This window comes from Bombina bombina, chromosome 1 (assembly GCF_027579735.1).
Source record: "Bombina bombina isolate aBomBom1 chromosome 1, aBomBom1.pri, whole genome shotgun sequence".
Lineage (NCBI taxonomy): Eukaryota > Metazoa > Chordata > Amphibia > Anura > Bombinatoridae > Bombina > Bombina bombina.
In genome coordinates, this window is record NC_069499.1 from 1,320,948,282 (window position 1) to 1,320,962,889 (window position 14,608).

A 14,608-nucleotide genomic window follows, 5' to 3' on the forward strand; every position below is an offset into this window, starting at 1 on the left:
ACAAATTCTGCAAAACAGTGTAAAAAAGCAGTAAACATAACGAAATTTTTACAGTAGTATCATAAAGCCTTAGTAACATTGCACAGCTATGCAAATAAACAATTGACCCGTTAATGGCAAAACCGGATTGAAAAAACATCAAAACCGGTAAAAAAAGACTTTCAGCACTTTGCCACAGCTCTGCTGTGGCTCCTACCTGCCCTTCAGAACAATTTGTGGGGGGAAAAAAACTTCTTTTACAGCCCTCAAACACAGCAGGAACCTCTGGAGAAGCAGTTAGAAGTCTCAGAGGAAAAGAAACTGCACAACTGAGGCGTGAAAATAGGCCCCTCCCACCTCACTCAATGTTTTGAGGCCTAACAGACAAACACTAGAGTGTCTCTAAATTAACCATGTGGGTTAGAAAACTCAAAAACAAGCCACAATGACCCCTTTAGTCCCTTCAAAAAAAACGTTATAATTGCATCATTCACTGAATAAACAAAAACGTTTTTACCAAACAGTGTCACCAGTAACTAATGAGCCCTTTATGCAAGCTGAAATTCCTATCCAAGTGTCTGAATACAGCTTACTCTTCCCTCATGAGGATATTGCCAGCTTTTTCTAGAAATAACATAGTCTGTCTAGAAAAAAATAGACTGAACATACCTTAATGCAGTTTAGCCTGCAAACTGTTCCCCCAACTGACGTTTTCCTGTACTCTTCAGCCCTTGTGAGAACAGCAGTGGATCTTAGTTACAAAGTGCTAAGATAATCATCCTCCTTGCAGAAATCTTCATCCCTTTTCTGCCAGAGAGTAAATAGTACACACCAGTACCATTTAAAAATAACAAACTTTTGCTTGAGAAAATAAAAACCTAACATTTTTGTCACCACACTCCTCTTTCCCCTTACTAGCAGTTTAGCAGGCAGAGAGAATGACTGGGGGTGGAGCTAAGGGGGGAGCTATATAGGCAGCTCTGCTGTGGGTGCTCTCTCTGCCACTTCCTGTAGGGGAGGAGAATATCCCACAAGGATGAATCCGTGGACTCGATACATCTTACAAGAGAAATGAGGGTTCCCTTCAGATAGATGGCATAAGTCACTACTGGGACCCTGTCGGCCTATAAAAGGAAAATAAACTTTCTTTTCAACTGAGACTAAACCTAAAGATCCTTGAAGGTTACATAGGAGTCTTGGAATCTATATTGGAGTCATAGTGCTCTTACAAACCTCCATATAGCTTTCAGGAATTCTAGAAGCAATATTGATCTCAAATAACTTCTTTTTTAAAACAATAAGGGATTTGAGCACAACCCTGTTAAATAGTTTTAAAAATAATCCTTAGTTCATAAGAAAAGAAACTTCCTTCTGAAAAATTTAATTCAGAATTTTATCTGAAGAAACTCGATCAGCAGCCATAGAACTAGGACAGACTAAAACTAAGCAAAATACACAACACCCTTAATAAGTTATTGAGGAAAGGGAAAAAGGTTCCCCCCCCCCCCCACCTTAGATAGCTTAAGAAAAAACAACACACAGTGCTATTGCTCACAAAACCGAACTAAGCATAAAAAAAAAGACAGAAGCTAATTAACATCAAATTTTGAGGAACGCGCACAAAATCAATTGCCAGCTGTAAGGAAAACTGCGCGCCAAACATCCGTTGTGACGTAACCCGTCAAATGATGTAAAAAAATATCCCCAATAGTAAACTATGAAGCATGCGCTAACCCGATGGACGCTAACCCAACATGCGCAAACCCGATGCACACTAAGCCGATGCACGTGAACCCGAAGGTCGATGCGCAGAAATAAAAAATAGACACCAAAATTAACTGATGCATGCAAACAAACTATAAGGGAAATAATAAAGAATGATTCTGTAACTATAGCCAAGCCATAGAGTGTCTTATAAGGATAATAAAAAAAATTACCATCAAACACTTGTCCACGCATCCAAATAGCAGACAGCCAAACCATTACTGAAACATATTAGTAGAGGTTAAGGAATAGGAGTATATTGTAGATCTTTAGAGGCAACTGACAAGTCCTGTGACCGATTATGGAAAGTTTATGAAGTAATTCCTATGAGGTGACAAGCACTGCACACTGAGGAGAAATTGGGCCTCAAAATACACTGAAAACCCCTCTCTAAAGAAAACTCATTCACATCTTCATTCTTCAGCCAATTCCACCAAAGAAAAGGCTATGGTATGGTGAGGTGATAGGGGTTATATAGAGCTTTTTGGGTTTGGGAATCTTTGCCTCCTCCTGGTGGTAGGGAAGGTAATTCCCAGGAATAATGGATTTTGGACCCTCACCACCTTTATGAAAGAAATCAATATATCTAATGAGAGCATAACAAGCATTACTGACACAGGACCCTAAGAAAAACAAAATATAGGGGTCTCACTAACAACTTCCATCTCTGATTTTATTTATTTTTAAAACGAATCACTCAATGTACAAAAGCAGACTTTAAAGCAAATATCAGAAAAAGAACAGTGCATAAACAAGGTAATCGAAGGTAATAAGTTCTAAAAGCATTAATAAACCAGTGCTTATCTCTATATTAAATGATCTGACAACAGCTAAGAGAGCCATTTAGAACCTCCCAATACACATGGAAAATGCATTAGTAATACATAAAATTAATAAAATATGTAAATACCCATGGACTCTGACCTTTATCAGACTCATTTCACTAATTCATTATATCTTGCCAAACAGGATACATATTTTGCAATCATATTTTTTTAACTAATGACATCAAGATGCATTTTCAATGGCCTTCTTTATTTAGGAAAGTCTTTTATCTTTAAACCTAGATGAAAATGTATTTGCAAATGATGTACTAAAGAGAATGTACCGCCATTACTTAAATGATGGGCTTTTTATCTACTATAACAGGTGCATTTTATATTACATAATCGGTATTCTAAACAGAACATTTTGCCAGCAGGGTGGGAGCAATGTAAAAATGTGTAAAATCATTACATTTTTTGTTATTTATAAATGTTACTTAAAGGGATACTAAACTCATTTTTCTTTAAATGATTCAGATATAACTTGTAATTTTAAGCAACTTTCTAATTTTCTCCGATTATCAATTTTTCTTTGTTCTCCTCGTATCTTAATTTGAAAAGAAGGAATGTAAGTAAAGCTTATGAGCCGGACCATTTTCGGTTCAGCACCTGAGTTACGCTTGCTTATTGGTGACTAAATGTAGCCACCAATAAGCAAGCACTATCCAGGGTGCTGAACCTGCAACGATCCGTCTACTAAGCTTTACAATCCTGCTTTTTAAATAAAGATAGCAAGAGAATGAAAAATTGATAATAGGAGTCCATCTATCTATTGGGTACTTATAGAGCGCAAACTAATCACCCGTGAGGGTCTCAAGGTGCTAAGGGAAAGCAGATAGGAGGGGGGGGGAGGGGATGGGCGTTCAGTCGAAGAGCCAGGTTTTGAGGTCCTTTCTGAACATTGTAAGGGAGGTGGATTGTCTGAGGTGCAGCGGGAGGGTGTTCCATGTCTTTGCTGCTATGTGGGAGAAGGATATTCCGCCCACTGTGGATTTGCTGATGCGGGGGACGACTGCGAGTGCTTGGTCGGCCGATCGCAGTTGTCTGGTGGGGGTGTAGAAATTTACGCAGTGGTTTATTTATTTGGGTCTGATGTTGTGTAGGGCCTTGAACGCGTGGGTAAGGAGCTTGAAGGTGATTCTCTTGTTGATTGGGAGCCAGTGAAGGTTCCTTAGTGTCAGGGTGCCAGGAATCAGACAGACGAGAAGTGTAAAAATAATCACACCTTTATTCATAGCAAAAAAACATAATTTATGCTTACCTGATAAATTTATTTCTCTTGTAGTGTGTTCAGTCCACAGGTCATCCATTACTTATGGGATATATTCTCCTTCCCAACAGGAAGTTGCAAGAGGATCACCCAAGCAGAGCTGCTATATAGCTCCTCCCCTCACATGTCATATCCAGTCATTCGACCGAAACAAGACGAGAAAGGAGAAACTATAAGGTGCAGTGGTGACTGGAGTTATAATTTTAAAATTTAGAACCTGCCTTAAAAAGACAGGGCGGGCCGTGGACTGAACACACTACAAGAGAAATAAATTTATCAGGTAAGCATAAATTATGTTTTCTCTTGTTAAGTGTGTTCAGTCCACGGGTCATCCATTACTTATGGGATACCCATACCAAAGCTAAGTACACGGATGATGGGAGGGACAAGGCAGGAACATTAAACAGAAGGAACCACTGCCTGTAGAACCTTTCTCCCAAAACCAGCCTCCGAAGAGCGAAAGTGTCAAATTTGTAAAATTTGGAAAAAGTATGAAGTGAAGACCAAGTTGCAGCCTTGCAAATCTGTTCAACAGAGGCCTCATTCTTAAAGGCCCAGGTGGAAGCCACAGCTCTAGTGGAATGAGCTGTAATTCTTTCAGGAGGCTGGTTTCCAGCAGTCTCATAGGCTAAACGTATTATGCTACGAAGCCAAAAAGAGAGAGAGGTAGCCGAAGCCTTTTGACCTCTCCTCTGTCCAGAGTAAACGACAAAGAGAGAAGAAGTTTGTCTAAAATCCTTAGTTGCCTGTAAGTAGAACTTCAGAGCACGGACCACGTCTAGATTATGCAAAAGACGTTCCTTCTTTGAAGAAGGATTAGGACATAATGATGGAACAACAATCTCTTGATTGATATTCCTGTTAGAAACAACCTTAGACAAAAACCCAGGTTTAGTACGCAGTACTACCTTGTCTGAATGAAAGATCAGATAAGGAGAATCACAATGTAAGGCAGATAACTCAGAGACTCTTCGAGCCGAGGAAATAGCCATCAAAAACAAAACTTTCCAAGATAAAAGCTTAATATCAATGGAATGAAGGGGTTCAAACGGAACACCCTGAAGAACTTTAAGAACCAAGTTTAAGCTCCACGGAGGAGCAACAGCTTTAAACACAGGCTTAATTCTAGCCAAAGCCTGACAAAAGGCCTGGACGTCTGGATTCTCTGCCAGACGTTTGTGTAAAAGAATAGACAGAGCTGAAATCTGTCCCTTTAGCGAACTAGCGGATAAACCTTTTTCTAAACCCTCTTGTAGAAAAGCCAATATCCTAGGAATCCTAACCTTACTCCATGAGTAACTCTTGGATTCACACCAATATAAATATTTACGCCATATCTTATGGTAAATTTTTCTGGTCACAGGTTTCCGAGCCTGTATTAATGTATCAATAACCGAATCCGAAAACCCACGCTTTGATAGAATCAAGCGTTCAATTTCCAGGCAGTCAGCCTCAGAGAAATTAGGTTTGGATGGTTGAAAGGACCCTGAATTAGAAGGTCCTGCCTCAGAGGAAGAGACCATGGTGGACAGGACGACATGTCACTAGGTCTGCATACCAGGTCCTGCGTGGCCACGCAGGCGCTATCAGAATTACCAATGCCCTCTCCTGTTTGATCCTGGCAATCAGTCGAGGTAGCAACGGAAATGGTGGAAACACATAAGCTATGTTGAAAACCCAAGGGGCTGCTAATGCATCTACCAGCACCGCTCCCGGGTCCCTGGACCTGGATCCGTAACAAGGAAGCTTCGCGTTCTGGCGAGATGCCATGAGATCCAGATCCGGTTTGCCCCAACGACGAATCAGTTGAGCAAATACCTCCGGGTGAAGTTCCCACTCTCCCGGATGAAAAGTCTGGCGACTTAGGAAATCCGCCTCCCAGTTCTCTACGCCCGGGATGTAAATCGCTGACAGGTGGCAAGAGTGAGACTCTGCCCAGCGAATTATTTTCGAGACTTCCAACATCACTAGGGAACTCCTGGTTCCCCCTTGATGATTGATGTAAGCCACAGTCGTGATATTGTCCGACTGAAATCTGATGAACCTCAGTTTTGCTAACTGAGGCCAAGCTAGAAGAGCATTGAATATTGCTCTTAATTCTAGAATGTTTATTGGAAGGAGTTTCTCCTCCCGAGTCCACGATCCCTGAGCCTTCAGGGAATTCCAAACTGCTCCCCAGCCTAGAAGGCTGGCATCCGTTGTTACAATCGTCCAATCTGGTCTGCGAAAGGTCATTCCTTTGGACAGATGAACCGGTGACAACCACCAGAGAAGAGAATCTCTGGTCTCCTGGTCTAGCTTTAGCAAAGGGGACAGATCTGAGTAATCCCCGTTCCATTGACTGAGCATGCATAGTTGCAGCGGTCTGAGATGCAGGCGCGCAAATGGCACTATGTCCATTGCCGCGACCATTAGCCAATTACCTCCATGCACTGAGCTACTGATGGGCTTGGAACGGAATGAAGGACACGGCAAGCATTGAGAATCTTTGATAACCTGGACTCCGTCAGGTAAATCTTCATCTCTACAGAATCTATAAGAGTCCCTAGAAAAGGAACCCTTGTGAGTGGTAACAGAGAACTCTTTTCCACGTTCACTTTCCACCCATGCGACCTCAGAAATGCCAGAACTATCTCTGTATGAGACTTTGCATTCTGAAAACTCGACGCTTGTATCAGAATGTCGTCTAGGTACGGAGCCACCGCTATGCCTCGTGGTCTTAGTACCGCCAGAAGTGAGCCCAGAACCTTCGTAAAAATTCTCGGGGCCGTGGCTAACCCGAAGGGAAGAGCCACAAACTGGTAATGCCTGTCTAGAAAGGCAAACCTTAGGTACCGATAATGATCTTTGTGAATCGGTATATGAAGGTAAGCATCCTTTAAGTCCACTGTGGTCATATATTGACCCTCTTGGATCATGGGTAGGATGGTTCGAATGGTTTCCATCTTGAACGATGGTACCCTTAGGAATTTGTTTAAGATCTTTAAATCCAAGATTGGTCTGAAGGTTCCCTCTTTTTTGGGAACCACAAATAGATTTGAGTAAAATCCTTGTCCCTGTTCCGATCGCGGAACTGAGTGGATCACTCCCATGATTAAGAGGTCTTGTACACATTGTAGAAATGCCTCTCTCTTTACTAGGTATGTTGATAACCTCGAAAGATGGAACCTCCCTTGTGGAGGAGAGGTTTTGAAATCCAGAAGGTATCCCTGAGATATAATCTTTAACGTCCAGGGATCATGCACATCTCTTGCCCAAGCCTGGGCGAAGAGAGAAAGTCTGCCCCCCACTAAATCCGTCTCCGGATAGGGGGCCCTGTCTTCATGCTGTCTTAGGGGCGGGAGTAGGCTTCCTGGCCTGCTTGCCCTTGTTCCATGACTGGTTGCCTTTCCAACCCTGTCTGTAATGAGCAGTAGTTCCTTCCTGTTTCGGAGCGGAGGAAGTCGATGCTGCTCCTGCCTTGAAGTTACGAAAGGCACGAAAATTAGACTGTTTGGCCTTTGGTTTGGCCCTGTCCTGAGGAAGGGCGTGGCCCTTACCTCCCGTAATGTCAGCAATAATTTCCTTCAAGCCGGGCCAGAATAAGGTCTGCCCTTTGAAAGGAATGTTAAGTAGCTTAGACTTGGAAGTTACATCCGCTGACCAGGATTTAAGCCAGAGCGCTCTGCGCGCCTGTATGGCGAATCCGGAATTTTTAGCCGTAAGTTTGGTTAGATGTACTACGGCATCTGAAACAAACGCATTAGCTTTCTTAAGGGTTCTAACTTTGCTCAAAGCCTCATCCAATGGCTCTGTGTGAATCGCCTCTTCCAGAGACTCAAACCAGAATGCCGCTGCAGCCGTGACAGGCGCAATGCATGCAAGAGGCTGCAATATAAAACCCTGTTGAACAAACATTTTCTTAAGATAACCCTCTAATTTTTTATCCATTGGATCTGAGAAAGCACAGCTATCCTCCACCGGGATAGTGGTACGCTTGGCTAACGTAGAAAGGGCTCCCTCCACCTTAGGGACCGTCTGCCATAAGTCTCGTGTGGTGGCGTCTATAGGGAACATTTTTCTAAATATCGGGGGAGGGGGAAAAAAAACGCAGGCAGTTTCTTCTTCCAAATACTGCCTGAGATAGAAAAACAGCACACTCCGGTGCCATTTAAAATAACAAACTTTTGATTGAAGAATAGATAAGTAAAAACTCCAGCTCCTCTCGCGACCTCCTTTGTTGAGGGTTGCAAGAGAATGACTGGATATGACATGTGAGGGGAGGAGCTATATAGCAGCTCTGCTTGGGTGATCCTCTTGCAACTTCCTGTTGGGAAGGAGAATATATCCCATAAGTAATGGATGACCCGTGGACTGAACACACTTAACAAGAGAAATAATAAAAAGTCCACAAGTCAAATAACAAGCCAGGAGTCAAAACCAAAGCTGGTAGTCAGACGAGCCGAGTCAGGAGCCAAAGCGAATAGTCAGAGTAGCCGGAATCAGGAACAAGGAAAACAGCAGAGCCAGGAACAAGCCAGGGATCAGGAACCAGGAAGGACGTCAGGCAGCCAAGTAATACACAGGAACTCTCACAAACAGGTCGGAGACAACGCAAAGGCAAAGCATACTGAACAGAGGCCCTTTAAATAATAAGTGATGACATCACAATTCTGAGACTGCATCCTGTCTCACATGGATGATGCACACCAGACTGGCCATAAAAGGAAGTGCAGGAAGTGAGCAGCATCCCCCACAATGCACCAAGTCAGGAAGAGAGGTGAGTAAAATGGCTGCCAGCAGCACATGGCAAACACAACAGGGAAAAACTCTAACAGTGCCCTCCCCTCAACGACCCCTCCCCCGCAGGAGGACAAAAGGCTTATTGGGTAAACGGGCATGGAAGGCACGGAGGAGGGCGGGAGCATGAACATCAGAGGAGGGAACCAAAGAACGCTCTTCCGGACCGTAGCCCCTCCAGTGAACCAAATACTGTACACGGTCCCTGGACATACGAGAGTCAATAATGCTGCTGACCTCATACTCCTCATGGTTGTCAACAAAGATAGGACAGGGACGAGGCAACACAGTGGTAAACCGATTACAAACCAATGGTTTCAAGAGGGAGACATGAAAAACATTGGAGATGCGCATAGCAGGAGGAAGGTCAAGAGCGTAGGCCACAGGATTAACCCATAGGAGTATTCGAAAAGGACCAAGATATCGGAGAGCCAATTTATTGGAAGGCACACAAAGGTTCAAGCTGCGGGAGGACAGCCAAAATCTCTCACCAACCTGGTAGGAAGGTGCGGGCAGACGCCTACGATCAGCCTGGAACTTTTGCCGCTGCATAGAACGATGAAGGCAATCCTGAATTTACACCCACGTGGAACGGAGTTACCGAAGATGCTCCTCCAAAGCCGGAATACCCTGAGACATGAATGAATCGGGCAACAAGGATGGTTGAAACCCATAATTTTTGTTTACTTTATATGAAGTTGTTATACGAAGTTGTTCTGACCACAAAGGACATATGTAATTATAATGTAGTTATTATAAAAGTTAACTAAAACCGTTAACTATATTTATTGAGTAATTTAAACTTTTTAGTCAAAAAATACAGATGTTATTTTTCCTTTTTAATGGCTTTGATTTTCAACTCAAAACAATTCTAAAATAAATATTTTTGCTTTTGTTATTTGACTTCAGTGTAGTGTAAAATATTTTTGTTTTCAATTTCCAATCATATGTTTGCTATGGAATATTTTTTTTATTATTATTTTTTAAATCTGTGACCTTGAAATGGTAATATCCATAAACCTTGTCATGTGACATAAAATAAAAGTATTTTTAAAATGTACCTGTAAATCAAAGAGAAAGAGAGAGGCGCCTCATGGGACAGTATCGAAACAACCAAATCAGGTATACAAAGGGACAGCCCGTAATGGGGTATACTCACAAGGAGAGCGGCATATAAGGATGCCTAGTAGAGCGGGACGGGACTACAAGTCGCCCGACAGACGTGCACAGCAGTGCGTGGAGACGTCGGGTCACGGGGTCGGTTCAGCCAATCAGCGGCCAAGGAGAACCAGCATCGAACGTCACAGCTGTTCAAGGAGTAACCTATGCAAGGCTTGACGTATGATCGGCAGGTCATCAAACCAATCAGGATAATGGATCAGGATAATGAAGAGCAAGGAGTGATATGGATAAAAAAACTCGTATTTATTGAGTTAGTTAAAAACAATTAGCATACAGCAACGCGTTTCTCGACCTACGGGTCGTTTCATCAGGCTGATACTGCCTATCTCACAACTTGCTCTACTTATAGTATTTAATATCCTATCAAATGCTGACCTCACTCACACACCCCTGTAGGGGGCCAATCAGATAGCCAAACACGGAATTGGTTGGTGGCCATTCACATTCGTCCTATGGGTGGGGTGTGTGTGTGACGTAAGCCACATCGGCTTTCAGATAAATTTGAAATTAAAAGTGAAAACAATTCATCTTAACATAATATTAACATATATATATATATAACAACTCTGATAAAAATGATAAAATATATACACAATTAATCACAATATTAAACAACTTCTTTGATCCTTGGTGTAACGACTTTGAGTAATAATGACACACTTCATGTATATATATATAGTAGCGTCAATGCAACCAAATAATAAAGAGTTGCGTGATTTCGAATCAACGTTACTATACAAAATGTGTCTTTTCTGGCAAACATGTGTCCTAGTCTCACAGATAAAACAGACCATTAAAGCCTAGCATGCATAACATATAAATTATAAAAAACAAATATATATATATATAAAAATTATAAACAAAGGGACCCAGACATGACCTAGAACTCCCCCCCAAACTCTAACTAATTGATAAGCTATGGTCATAAACATAATACATAATATAATATAAAAAAGATAGAGATTAGTATCCTTTCTAACGCTGTCCTATAATCATGGCTCATATATTGAGAGAGACTTAATATGGCCCTTTTTAGCATATATATTACCCATATACAGGTGTAAGTTTGCCAAACAAGGACTATTTTTAAAATATATAAAATCAGTCCCGATAATTAATGATAGCATGGAGATATACACATAACCTGTCGACTTTAGTCCAACGGGCCGAGGCTCAGTGAAGGAGAGGGAGACCTAAGGGAGCCAGTCACTGGAAGGCGGCCAAATCAATACATAGATTCAGGCCGTCAGGGTGCATACTCTTTAGTACATGGATCCAGTAGGTCTCCCTCTGCCTAAGTCTGAAAAAAACGATTATATAAATGAGACTTAGATATATGTTCGATGGGATTGATGGAAAAGCATTTGAGATCACCATTATGAGCATTGTTACAGTGTCTGGAGACACTGTGAAGTCTATAGTTATTTCTCATATTACGTTGGTGCTCAGCCCACCTAGTACTAAGGGCGCCTACAAGTGCGCCCCACGTACTGCATTCCACAAATGCATGTCAACAAAATATACAACATAATTGGATGCACAGGATACATGCCCGGTTATAGTGTATGATTTATGGGTAATGCTAGATCTAAAAGTTTTTTGTTTATTGTTAACAAATGTACACATCTTGCATCTATTAGACCTACATTTAAAAGAGCCTGATGGTAATTGGCATACTGATAGATGGTTACGTGTAGGTGGTGTCTTGTGTTTCACCACTTTACTAGGAGCCAGCAATGTTTTTAGAGTGGGAGCCTTTCTATAGACTACTCTTGGTTTATTGTCCAACTGTTTTCCTAGAATGGGATCTTTCATCAAAATCTCCCAATGTTTGTAAATGATTTGTTTTATTAGGTGGTGGTTGGAATTGTACTGAGTTATGAATAGAGGGCATTTGTTAATTCCCTCGGCCTTCTCTGCTTGGGTTACTTCGAACAACATTATATATATGAATCGGTTTTTGGGGCGAACCTGGTATTCTATGGCAGATTTATAGATGACCTCATATTCATTTGGAGGGGCGATCAGTCCTCTGCTAATCTATTTATAGATCATCTAAATTCTAACAATAGAGGTATAAACTTCACGAGTGTCATCAATGATAAATCTATTGTTTACTTAGATCTAAATCTTTGTTTCACTGATGGGAAGGTAACTAGTACCACCTTTTTTAAAACGGTTGACTGCAACAGCTTTCTGGACTTCAAGAGTTGCCATTACCATCCTTGGAAACAAAATGTGCCTTATGGGCAATTTAGAAGAGTCCGCCGCAATTGTAGCTCTATATCCGATTATGAGTCTCAGAGTCTCATTTTACGAGAACGTTCATTGAGAAAAACTACCCAAACATACATCATTAATAATGGGTACAGTAGGGCTAAATTTGATGATAGAGAGAAATATTTCCTTACTGCTACCACCCAAGCAGAGAAGGCCGAGGGAATTAACAAATGCCCTCTATTCATAACTCAGTACAATTCCAACCACCACCTATACAACAAATCATTTACAAACATTGGGAGATTTTGATGAAAGATCCCATTCTAGGAAAACAGTTGGACAATAAACCAAGAGTAGTCTATAGAAAGGCTCCCACTCTAAAAACATTGCTGGCTCCTAGTAAAGTGGATGAAACACAAGACACCACCTACACGTAACCATCTATCAGTATGCCAATTACCATCAGGCTCTTTTAAATGTAGGTCCTAATAGATGCAAGATGTGTACATTTGTTAACAATAAACAAAAAACTTTTAGATCTAGGCATTACCCATAAATCATACACTATAACCGGGCATGTAGCCTGTGCATCCAATTATGTTGTATATTTGTTGACATGCATTTGTGGAATGCAGTACGTGGGGCGCACTTGTAGGCGCCTTAGTACTAGGTGGGCTGAGCACCAACGTAATATGAGAAATAACTATAGACTTCACAGTGTCTCCAGACACTGTAACAATGCTCATAATGGTGATCTCAAATGCTTTTCCATCAATCCCATCGAACATATATCTAAGTCTCATTTATATAATCGTTTTTTCAGACTTAGGCAGAGGGAGACCTACTGGATCCATGTACTAAAGAGTATGCACCCTGACGGCCTGAATCTATGTATTGATTTGGCCGCCTTCCAGTGACTGGCTCCCTTAGGTCTCCCTCTCCTTCACTGAGCCTCGGCCCGTTGGACTAAGTCGACAGGTTATGTGTATATCTCCATGCTATCATTAATTATCGGGACTGATTTTACTATATTTTAAAAAATAGTCCTTGTTTGGCAAACTTACACCTGTATATGGGTAATATATATGCTAAAAAGGGCCATATTAAGGTCTCTCTCAATATATGAGCCATGATTATAGGACAGCGTTAGAAAGGATACTAATCTATCTTTTTTATATTATATTTATGTATTATGTTATGACCATAGCTTATCAATTAGTTAGAGTTTGGGGGGAGTTCTATGTCATGTCTGGGTCCCTTTGTTTATAATTTTTTATATATATAATATATTGTTTTTTATAATTTATATGTTATGCATGCTAGGCTTTAATGGTCTGTTTTATCTGTGAGACTAGGACACATGTTTGCCAGAAAAAGACACATTTTGTATAGTAACGTTGATTCGAAATCACGCAACTCTTTATTATTTGGTTGCATTGACGCTACTATATATATATACATGAAGTGTGTCATTATTACTCAAAGTCGTTACACCAAGGATCAAAAGAAGTTGTTTAATATTGTGATTAATTGTGTATATATTTTATCATTTTTATCAGAGATGTGTATATAATATATATGTTAATATTATGTTAAGATGAATTGTTTTCACTTTTTAATTTCAAATTTATCTGAAAAGCCGATGTGGCTTACGTCACACACACACCCCACCCATAGGACGAATGTGAATGGCCACCAACCAATTCCGTGTTTGGCTATCTGATTGGCCCCCTACAGGGGTGTGTGAGTGAGGTCAGCATTTGATAGGATATTAAATACTATAAGTAGACGCAAGTTGTGAGATAGGCAGTATCAGCCTGATGAAACGACCCGTTGGTCGAGAGAAACGCGTTGCTGTATGCTAATTGTTTTTTAACTAACTCAATAAATACGAGTTTTTTTTATCATATCACTCCTTGCTCTTCATTATCCTGATCCATTATCCTGATTGGTTTGATGACCTGCCGATCATACGTCAAGCCTTGCATAGGTTACTCCTTGAACAGCTGTGACGTTCGATGCTGGTTCTCCTTGGGCCGCTGATTGGCTGAACGACCCCGTGACCCGACGTCTCCACGCACTGCTGTGCACGTCTGTCGGGCGACTTGTAGTCCCGTCCCGCTCCTACTAGGCTCCTTATATGCCGCTCTCCTTGTGAGTATACCCCATTACGGGCTGTCCCTTTGTATACCTGATTTGGTTGTTTCGATACTGTCCCATGAGGCGCCTCTCTCTTTCTCTTTGATTACAGGTACCCACCCTCACTTTTCAAGAGTGCTGCCCGCTTCTTCGGAATACCCTGGGAACATCCTCATACTGAACATCCTTTTTGAACTTTGCGCACCTCCCTAGAGACTTGGTTTACTCTCATTTCTCACTATTTTTAAATGTGTTATTTGTTTTGCTTCTTTGTGCGTGTGTGTTTTTGTTGTTTAATATCCTAATCCTAGCTGGAGATTTTTTTTTCCCCATGCACACACACAAAAAAATAAAAACCATTATAAAAAAAAAAAATATTGAAATTCAAGATTTATAGTAGGGTTTTATAGGTATATTGAGTGAAAACAAAATTGTGAAACCTTAGATAAAA

General features: G+C 41.2%; 1 protein-coding gene across 1 annotated transcript in view; it reads right to left on the reverse strand.

Annotated features, from left to right (window-relative positions):
• The window catches only part of VPS35 (VPS35 retromer complex component), a 588,646-nt gene that overhangs the window by 303,894 nt on the left and 270,144 nt on the right, over positions 1-14,608 (reverse strand). The gene's annotated exons all lie outside the window — the stretch shown is intronic.